Below are 10,934 nucleotides of genomic sequence, written 5' to 3'. Positions count from 1 at the left end.
CGACGAAAAATACCCCTTAGCGGACGATTTTGAGACATTGTCTATCAGAACTTTTCTTGTAGTGGATGTTAATCCTTTATGCATCTTATTTTGCTTAGAACGCGATGGTAGCATTATAAGATGATCCCTCGCATTAATATCAAGATAATAAAGTGTTCTCCCCTCGTATGCACCGTTGATATAGTTCGTCGTTTCGAAGCATCTCGTGATGATCGGATGTGATAGACTCAACGTTCACATACAACGGGTGTAAGCCATGTTGCACACGCGGAATACTAGGGTTTGCTTGACGAGCCTAGCATGTACAGACATGGCCTCGGGACAACGGAAACCGAAAGGTTGAACACGAGTCATATGGATGATATGATCAACATGTTGATGTTCACCATTGAAGCTACATCATCTCACGTGATGATCGGTTTTGGTGTAGTGGATGTGGATCGTGTACCACTTAACAACTATGAGGGTTGTTGTATTAAGTGGGAGTTCATTAGTAATTAGATTAAAACATGAACTAATTATCATAAACATAGTCTAAGTAGTATTTTGAATTAATTTTGTAGTATTGGCATCCGTATTCTACCATGCGCTAGTCTTGTAATTGAGATAGAAATACTGTTAAAATCTGACAAGAAACTTTACTGATCGGTACCGTATTGTTAAAGAATCAAGAAATGATTAAGTCTTATTGCAAACTTTTAGTAAACCTCACATTGTTGATTCAAAGAGCTATGGTTTCAATTAGTACCTAAAGTTATCTTGTCTCCGTGAAACTTGAAGTTCAAATCTGTTTGAAAAGTAAGGAGCTGAAAATTTAGTTTTCAGAAATAATCAAGGTATAAGATATATGTAATATCTAAGACCTTATTGCAAGATGATAGAATATAATTTGGTGAGACTACATAAACTCATAAGTTTTATGGGAATGTACGAAGGTTGAAGACGCAAGGCGTCCTAATCCTCCAACTATTGGGGCACTAACGATATTCGCATATCCATGAAGTAATCATCCTTAGTATGCACCGTTGCTAAGACTCGTCGTTTCGAAGCATCACGTGATGATCGGGTGTTATAGATTCTACGTGTGCATACAACGGGTGCAAGCCGATTTGCACATGCGAATACTGAGGTTAAACTTTACGAGCCTAGCATGTACTGACATGGTCTCGGAAAAGTCGTCATGATATGATGGATAAAATTATGAGTGAAATTGTTCATCATATTAAAAAGTTACTAATAGTGAAATCTGAAACACTTGTCATATGATGATCAACTTCAAAGTAAGAACCTCAAGGTTATTGGTATTTGACCAACAAACCTAGAAGTTATTGAAGGTGAAGTGTTTTCTAAATAATGAGGAAAGCTAAAAGAGAAACTACAAAAGATATTTTGGCAGAAAGAAAAGAAAAGACTAGAAAGTCTAGCTCAGGTGTATATACATGATATAGATGTTATGGTTGTATTCCTAATTTGGTCACACAATGAAATTCTTGGGTATTAGTACCACATTGGTTGGTATGAAGTGTCATACAAAACAACGCAATACAAGAATACAATGGCCTAAGTGACTAATAAGGAATATGGTAATAATGAACATCTGGAACATAATAAAGTGTTATTATGCTTGTCATTGGCATTCTACCTAGCCCTTATAATTTATAATAAAGAACTTAATAATTGTTATTTTGCTCGGGTCAAATAAAAACAATGAGTTGTTCAAATTATGACATTACTCCATGTACGATGGATAAGTTATTATAAATCTTAATGGTGAAACACACATACATAACACTGACGCTAAAATGCCATAAGGCAAATGATTTGAATTCCACTTATTTGTGGAACCGCCATTTAGGTCATGTTAGAAAGGACCGCATGAAGGAACTCCATGCAAATGGATTTTTGGAGTCATCTGATTTTTTGAATCGTTTGGCGCTTGCAAATCTTTTCTAAAAAAGAATGACTAAAATACCGTTCATAGGCCAAGAGTTTAATGGGCAACTAACTTAGTGGAAATATACATGATGATGTATGTGGTTCACTGGGCATAGTTGTGCGGGAGATTCTTCTACTTCATGAAAACTTCCAACAATAAATTGAGTATATAAATGTGGATATATTTGATAAGGAAGAAGTTTGAAACATTTGAGTGGATTCAAATAAAATTCAGCATGAAGTGGAAATCATCGTAATAGAAAAGTCAAATATCTATGATTGGATCATGGTGGAAAATATTTGAAATTATGAGTTTTAGCGAACATCTAAGAGAGTTATGAAATTGTTCTACAACTCACGTTTCTTGAAGTATCATAATGATGATGGAGTATCCGAGAGATGTATCCAAACCTTGTTGGATCAATGATGAGATAAAATATTGATGCCATTATATTTTTGTGGATTATGCTTTAGAGACTACCGCTTTTACGCTGAATAGAGCATCATCATGATCCGTTGAAATGACACCATACGAGTTATGGCATGGGTATGAACCCTAATAGTCCTTTCTTAAATTTTGGAATGCATAGCATAAAGTAAATAAGTTTACAACCAAAATCGGATGAATGTCTTTGTTGGTTATCCCACAGAATTGATTGGGAATTCTTTCTATTATGGAGACAAAGACAAAAGTTTTTGTCAATGTTTCTTACTTATTTCCAAGAAATTGTTTTTAGCGAAGTATTTGAGTGGGAGGACAATAGAACTTCATAAGGTTTATGAACCTGAGCATAATGATCAGAGTAGCGCATCATCGGAATTGGTTCCGGAAGCGGCCACGACGATCATGGCTCCCATGTCTACAAAATGTTATAGTCATGGAGATCGAAGTACTTATTGAACCTTGTAGGTATGGTTTACTTTGTGATCAAATAAAGGATATGTGAACAAAGGATTGTTTTTTGAACAATGATAAACCAACTGCATACAAAGAAGTTATGATGGGCACTGACTCCGTTAAAATGGCTATACGCCATGAAATCCAAGATAGATGAATACTTTTTGAAAGTAAATGGATCTATAAAATTGATGGACTTGGATGGAATATCCTTGAATAAGCTCGACTTGTCGAAAAGTTGTTTACGACAAAGTTCAAAGAGTTTACTACGATAAGATTAGATCTTCCGTAGCAATGCTTATAGTCTATGTGGATTATTCTAGTAATCGCTACATATTTCTTTCATGAGATATGATAGTAGGATGGCAAAATACATTACTTAACAGAAGTGTGTATTAAAGGTGTATACAAGATACAACCAATTGTTTTGCTAGTCCGTGGAATACTAGATAGGTATACGAACTTCAAATTGGATGAAGTGAGTATTACGGAGTTGGAATCTTCACCGGATGAAATGATCAAAGAGTTATGATTTCATCAGGAACGATGAAGAGGCTTGCATTTGCAAGAAATTAAGTGGGAGCGCTGAGACATATTTATAATACTTTATGTAAATACATATAGTTGGTTATAAATGATGTAATTATATACTTGATTATAAAAGGTTTCATTGAGAATTAACTTCAATGAAAGGATATGGACTCGAAACATATTTAGTGTCAAGATCTATGAAGATAGATTGAAACACATAATAAGTTTAAGTCAAAGTACATAGAAAGGATATTGAAGTAGTTCAATATAGAAATATTAAGAAAATGTTCTTGTCATGTGAAGTTTTAACAAAACTTGAGTGTATCTGACACTCAATGAGTAAAAACACATGAGTGATTTAGATCACAATTAATATGTACACAATCAGATGTCTTGTGCTCTAAAATGTTAGGAGCATATACCAGAATGATTCATGTGATGATCATTGGACAAACACTAAGAATATCCCTGTGTACTTTAGAAGAACCAAGGATATATAAATAGTTTTGTATGGAGAAATGACAAACAAATCGCTGTAAGGTGTTGCACCGATATTGGTTTTGTCACATATAAAAATAAAATTTCAATCTCAAAATTAGGCTAAGTGTTGTTTAAAAAGTAGCACAATACTAGATTTAGAAGAGTTCTAAATGTTGTGACGGATTCTACAAACGAAGGCAGAATATGTCATTGTTTTGACAATGACTGAGGATGTTAAGTCAAGAGGTTCTTTGAGAACTTGGTGTAGTTCCGATAGTGTCAGAACTTTGAAGCTATATTGTGTATGACAATATTAGTGACATATTTCAGACCGCGGAATTAAGGTTCCACCAGAAGACCAAACATATTTAATGCCGACTCATTTAGAAAATGAGTGATGTGTTGAGACGCAAATGAATTGCAAAATACATACGTTTCTGAGCATGTCAGATCCGTTGACTAAAACTTCTCCCGTGAGCAAAACATGATAAAGCACCGGAAGGCCAAGGTGTTATATCTTTACAAATGTAAACTAGATTATTGACTCTAGTGCAAGTGGGAGACTGTTGGAGATATGCCCAAGAGGCAATAATAAAATGATTATTATAATATATCTTTGTGTTTATGATAATGTTTACATACCATGCTATAATTGTATTAACCGAAACATTGATACATGTGTGTTATGTGAACAACAAGGAGTCCCTAGTAAGCCTCTTGTAAAACTAGCTTGTTGATTAATAGATGATAATAGTTTCATGATCATGAACATTGGATGTTATTAATAACAAGGTTATGTCATTATGTGAATGATGTATTGGACACACCCAATTAAGCGTAGCATAAGATCACGTCATTAAGTTAGTAGCATAAGATCACGTCATTAAGTTATTTGCTATAAGCTTTCGATACATAGTTACCTAGTCCTTTCGACCATGAGATCATGTAAATCACTTATACCGGAAAGGTACTTTGATTACATCAAACGCCACTGCGTAAATGGGTGGTTATAAAGGTGGGATTAAGTATCCGGAAAGTATGAGTTGAGGCATATGGATCAACAGTGGGATTTGTCCATCCCGATGACGGATAGATATACTCTGGGCCCTCTCGGTGGAATGTCGTCTAATTAGCTTGCAAGCATATGAATAAGTTCATAAGAGACTACATACCACGATACGAGTAAAGAGTACTTGTCAGGAGACGAGGTTGAACAAGGTATAGAGAGATACCGATGATCAAACCTCGGACAAGTAAAATATCGCGTGACAAAGGGAATTGGTATCGTATGTGAATGGTTCATTCGATCACTAAGTCATCGTTGAATATGTGGGAGCCATTATGGATCTCCAGATCCCGCTATTGGTTATTGGTCGGAGAGAAGTCTCAACCATGTCTACATAGTTCGCGAACCGTAGGGTGACACACTTAAGGTTTGATGTCGTTTAAAGTAGATATGGAAATATGGAATGGAGTTCGAAGTTTTGTTCGGAGTCTCGGATGGGATCCAGGACATCACGAGGAGGTCCGGAATGGTCCGGAGAATAAGATTCATATATAGGAAGTCATTTTCTAGGTTTGAAAATGATCCGGTATTTTCTCTGGAAGGTTCTAGAAGGTTCTAGAAGAGTCCGGAAGAAATAAGCATGGAAGGTGGAGTCCCAGAGGGACTCCACCAGGAGGAGTCCCTAGTGGACTCCTCCCCATGGTGGCCGGCCACCCCACCAAAGGAACGGGGGGGAGTCCCACTCCCCCTAGGTTTGGTCATATGGAAGGTTTTATGTTGGGGTCTTATTCGGAGACTTTTGACCTAATCCTTGGGGCTTCCACCTATATAAAGAGGGGAGGGGAGGGGCTGGCCGGCCACACCAAGACCACCATGGCCGCACCCCCTCAAGGCTGCCCTAGCCGGCGCCCCTCTCCCAAACCCTAGCGGTTCCCTCCTACCTCTCTCTCCCACATAGCTTAGGCGAAGCTCTGTCGGAGATCTCCACCACCACCGCCACCACGCCGTCGTGCTGCCGGGATTCCAAGGAGGATCTACTACTTCTGCTGCCCGCTGGAACGGGGAGAAGGACATCGTCTTCATCAACACCAAACGTGTGACCGAGTACGGAGGTGCTGCCCGATTGTGGCACCGTGATCAAGATCTTCTACGCGCTTTTGCAAGCGGCAAGTGATCGTCTACCGCAGCAACAAGAGCCTACTCTTGTAGGCTTTGGAAATCTTCAAGGGTGAGTCTTGATCATCCCCTCGTTGCTCCCGTCTTCTAGATTGCATCTTGGCTTGGATTGCGTTCTCGCGGTAGGAAATTTTTTGTTTTCTATGCAACGAATCCCTACACGGGGTTCCCAGCTATCTACACTAGTGGTAACTCTCCAATAACAAGTGTTGGGTGAACAAATTACAGTTGGGCAATTGATAGGATTGAAATAGCATTAAGACAGAACATCAAGATTATTAATCATGTAGGCATGTTTTCCATATATAGTCATACGTGCTCGCAATGAGAAACTTGCATAACATCTTTTGTCCTACCAGCCGGTGGCAGCCGGGCCTCTAGGGAATCTACTGGAAATTAAGGTACTCCTTTTAATAGAGCACCGGAGCAAAGCATTAACACTCCGTGAAAACATGTGATCCTCATATCTAAGCCTTCCCCTCTGAATGTACTAGGACGTCGCCTAGAGGGGGGGTGAATAGGCGGTGTATAAAAACTTCTACTTGAGAGCTAAACTAGGCGGAATAAAACTACACATGTGTTTACTAGTTTAGCTCAAGGCCTATCAACTAGGGGTTTGCCTAAGAGCACCAACAACCTATGCTAGCATGATGATCACAATGTGATAACAATCTAAGTATAGCACATCAAGCAAGATAGATATAACAAGGTAAAGCACATAGGTTAAGGAGCTCGGGTTGAGAAGTAACCGGTGCACGAGGAGACGACGATGTATCCCGAAGTTCACACACTAAGGTGCTACGTCTCCGTCTGGAGCGGTGTGGAGGCACGAGGCACTCCAATGAGCCACTACGGCCACCGTATTCTCCTCGAGCCTTTCCACCAAAGGAAAGCCTCGATCCACTAAGGGACCCTTGAGGGTGGTCACCGAACCCGTACAAGCTTGGGCAAACACCCAAGTATCAAGCTTGAGGCAACTCCACAACATGGAGGCTCTCAAGTACACGGCCACAAGAGGCAACACACACCACCAAGGAAACACACTCCACCAAGGATGCTAATGCGCCACAAGAGGCTAACACACTCCACCAAGGAAACACACTCCACCAAGGATGCTAATGCGCCACAAGAGGCTAACACACTCCACCAAGGAAACGATGCGCCACAAGAGGCTAACACACTCCACCAAGGAAACACTACCACTAAGGCAAGAACACCACTAAGGTAACATGCCCTCTACGAGATCGAAACCCCGGAGAGAACCCAAACCGATGCACCTAATGCAATGGCGCTTAACACCACTAAGATGCCCAAGTTCTTCTCTCCCAAATTCCAACAAAGCTACACAAGCTATTGGGGGAATAAGGGAGGAAGAACAAATATGTGGAGAAACACCAAATAACTCCAAGACCTAGATCTAGCAAGATCCCCTCACTTGGAGAGGGATTCAATTGGTGAAGCTCTAGATCTAGGTCTCCTCTCTCCTTTCCCCCAAAAATATGCGAGAAATAGTGGGGGGATCAAGAGGAGGAAGAAAGAACTCAAGGTCAACAATGGAGGAGAGAGAATGGAGGGGAAGAAGTGTTTGGGTCGGAGGTGGAAGAGAGGTATATATAGGGGGCCAGAAATATAGCTGTTGGGTTGGAAAAACGGTCAGATCCGCGCCCAAAGCGGTACTACCGTTTGTTGAAGCGGTACTACCGCTCACGCGCAAACTGCGCAGAAAACAGACGGAAAACGCCCCAAACCGGTAGTACCGCTGTCTGGGGCGGTACTACCGCTTGGACCAACACCGGAGCAAATCTGAATCGCGAGAGAGAGAGAGAGAGAGCAGAGCAGCAGCGAGTGGCAGGTAGCAGGACGGCAGCAGTGCATGCGCGGGCATGCAGCGCGGCAGGCGAGCGTGCACGACATGGGCGGGAGCAGCGAGCACGTGGCGCAGGCCCCGAGGCGGGTCAACGCGCCCACGTGATCGAGCGCTCAGCTCTCGGCATCGAGCGAGCGAGGCTAGCAGCCACACGCGGCAGTAGCTGGGCCAAGGCAGTGGCAGCCCAGTGCGGGGTGGCGGCAGCGCGCAGGTGGGCCGGCGGGAAGGGAGCGGCCCAGTAGCGGGCAGAAGGCAGGTTTGGCTGGAAAAAGAAAAAGGAAAAAAAAACAGGCCGGTAGTACCGGGCCCGGTACCGGCCTGGTACCGTAATAGTTACGGTACTACCGGCCTGGTACTGGCCCGGTACCACTTTGGGTCCAGTAAGCCTGGAAGGGCAGTCCGGTACTGGGCCGGAAGCCCAAGCGGTACTACCGCCCCCTTTTTTCTTTTTCTTTTTTCAGCGAAACGAAAAATGCGATAACTCGGGCTAGGAAACTCGGATTGCGGTGAAACCAATTTTGTTGGAAAGAGGGCGACAAGAGCTACCTTCTCACATGATGAAATCATGGAAAAGAGAGAGTGATGATTCGGTATATCGGGAAAATCATCACCCTCGCACATGCAACATGCGATGCAACCGGAATCCGTTTCATGCATAAGAACCAAGAAGAACCAATAAACACGATGCAATGCATGCAAGGTTTGAGCTCTCTCCGATGATGCGACCCACTATCCTATCGAGCACAAACCTTGTCCTTGCGCGTTCCTCTCGAGTCGGCAAGCTTCGTCTTCATCCTCTTCATGATTGTACATGCCACCGTCTTCCTTCAACATACCCGCCACCGTCTCCTTCCATCTTGTACACACGCCACCGTCTTCATCCATCTTCAACGCCGTCTACACCGTCTTCTCTCTTTCATCTTCAACACCGTCTTCGTCTCTCTTCAACACCATCTTCATCATCGTACTCCGTCTTCTCCATCTTACAACCTTGAGTCCGACATGGCTATGGACTTGACCTAAGATTGATTCTCAAAGCAACTGTTAGTCCATAGGGATTGTCATCAATTACCAAAACCACACATGGGGTAATGGACATGTTCTTTCAATCTCCCCCATTTTGGTAATTGATGACAATCTCGTTGAGAGGGTTTAAATATGGAATTTAGCTAACAACCCAAGTTGAATATTTAGAACAAACTCCCCCATAATATATGCATGTGTGAATGAACTTGAATTTCATTGCATATACCGGCAATTAAAGCCTAGCGGAGTATCCTCTAAATATTCAACCATGCAAAGCAACAAATGCTAGGCATGAAAGGAAAATGCTTAAGAACCAACAAAAGATATTCCCTTAAACCCTCCAAACTTCTCCCCCATTGGCATCGATTGCCAAAATGGACGAAAGGTTTGGAAGGCCAATATAGTGAGCATTCCTCCATAAGTTGTGCATTTCTCATAATTGTGAGTAAAATCAAATGCACATATTCAATGACGAATATTCGGAGGAAATCAAACTATATTGAGGATCAAAGATTGCAAGAGGATGTGAAGGTGAGAAAGCTTCGACAAATGAAGCAAGCAATCAATGAACCAACAATATGCTCTAAGTAATATGTGGAAGCTCGCCAAAGTTTGTGCACCAGATAAACAATTAGCATTGAAGAATAAGGTGCACAAGCATGGCATCATCACTCTCACAAGATCACTCAAAGCTTGTGTCAAAAACAACTATGAGTGCTTGAAGATGCAAATAGGATAAAACGAGCACTCATAGCCAAGTTCTTTGTGGAGTCATCAAAGAGTCAAATAAGAATAAAGGAATGGACTCCAACAAAGAGGGATATCAAAAGATATGCACCATCTCTTATGTATATAAGTTTCTCTAAGTGGAAAACATCACAAAGATATTTATCCACAAGGAACATACACACACAAGATAGGTACAAGAGAAATAGAGCAAGATATCCAAAACAAGTATGCTCAAGGACTTATCTCATTTTAGGAAAGTAAAACCAAATATCAAGTAATGAGATAGCCACCTCCCAAAGAAAGCAAGGTTCCAAATAAACCAAACTCTCAACGCTTTTCATGATGGCACAAAAGTACCGAAAAGAAAAGGTTTGTCTTCCAAGTCAAATTATTGAAACAAGAGAGTGTTCTAGCAAACATAGGAGAGCTCCCCCAAAATTAGTGCACCATTTAGGTTTTTGCATTTGAATACAAAATGCACAAATGCGGGATCATCGCTCTACCATTGTTTATCAAAACACTAACAAGGTTCAAGTGAAAAGAGGAGATACATAAGAGACAAGGAAGACACATGGGAGTCTAACCCACAAGGACATATTCTTGGCAAGAAATGAAGCAATTGAGCACAAGAGCCAAGTGTGAGGATGATCCCGAACAATACCACACAATTTATTACCAATTGTCCAAGGACAAGAGGTATTTAGGAAATATCCATATGGTAGTTTGTGAGTATGTCCAAGATCATCGTCACAAGAAACAAAGCATATGGTAAAATGGGGTTTGTTTGAGCACACATGTCACATAGGAACAAGATAATCTATAATATCAATTCTATGTGACACAACCTCAAATGTTCACATTTTCTAGGCTTGTAGAATGCACAAAGCATAATACTCCCCCATAATGTGATAAAGACATTTTTCGTGCAAGAGGCAAATAAGAACCAAGTGAGATAATTAATGGACATTATAGTATTTTAATTCGTTATGTCGCACATTTTAGGCTTGTGAAATGCACAAAGCATATCACTCCCCAAAAATGGGATAGTCCATTAATTTCTCACATGAGCCAACAACTAAGATATCAATAAGATGCAATAGGCTCAACAAATAACAATTGTACATGATGTGCCACCCAACATATATAAGCATGAAAGCAAGATAAGCAAGTAGGAAGCACAACATACACAATCACATGCAAGGTACAAAACCAACACATGTAAAAGGGGAGCGAGTAACTTTCAATGTAAAGGAGTTGAGGACTCGTTACCACAAGGAGGAGCATGG

The 10,934-nt window shown here is 41.0% G+C and overlaps 1 protein-coding gene across 1 annotated transcript in view; it reads left to right on the top strand.

Annotated features, from left to right (window-relative positions):
* The window catches only part of LOC124656032, a 34,195-nt gene that overhangs the window by 2,067 nt on the left and 21,194 nt on the right, over nt 1-10,934 (top strand). The gene's annotated exons all lie outside the window — the stretch shown is intronic.

Source organism: Lolium rigidum, chromosome 5 (genome assembly GCF_022539505.1).
Source record: "Lolium rigidum isolate FL_2022 chromosome 5, APGP_CSIRO_Lrig_0.1, whole genome shotgun sequence".
Classification (NCBI taxonomy): Eukaryota; Viridiplantae; Streptophyta; class Magnoliopsida; order Poales; family Poaceae; genus Lolium; species Lolium rigidum.
This window is presented reverse-complemented; position numbering and strand designations above follow the sequence as displayed.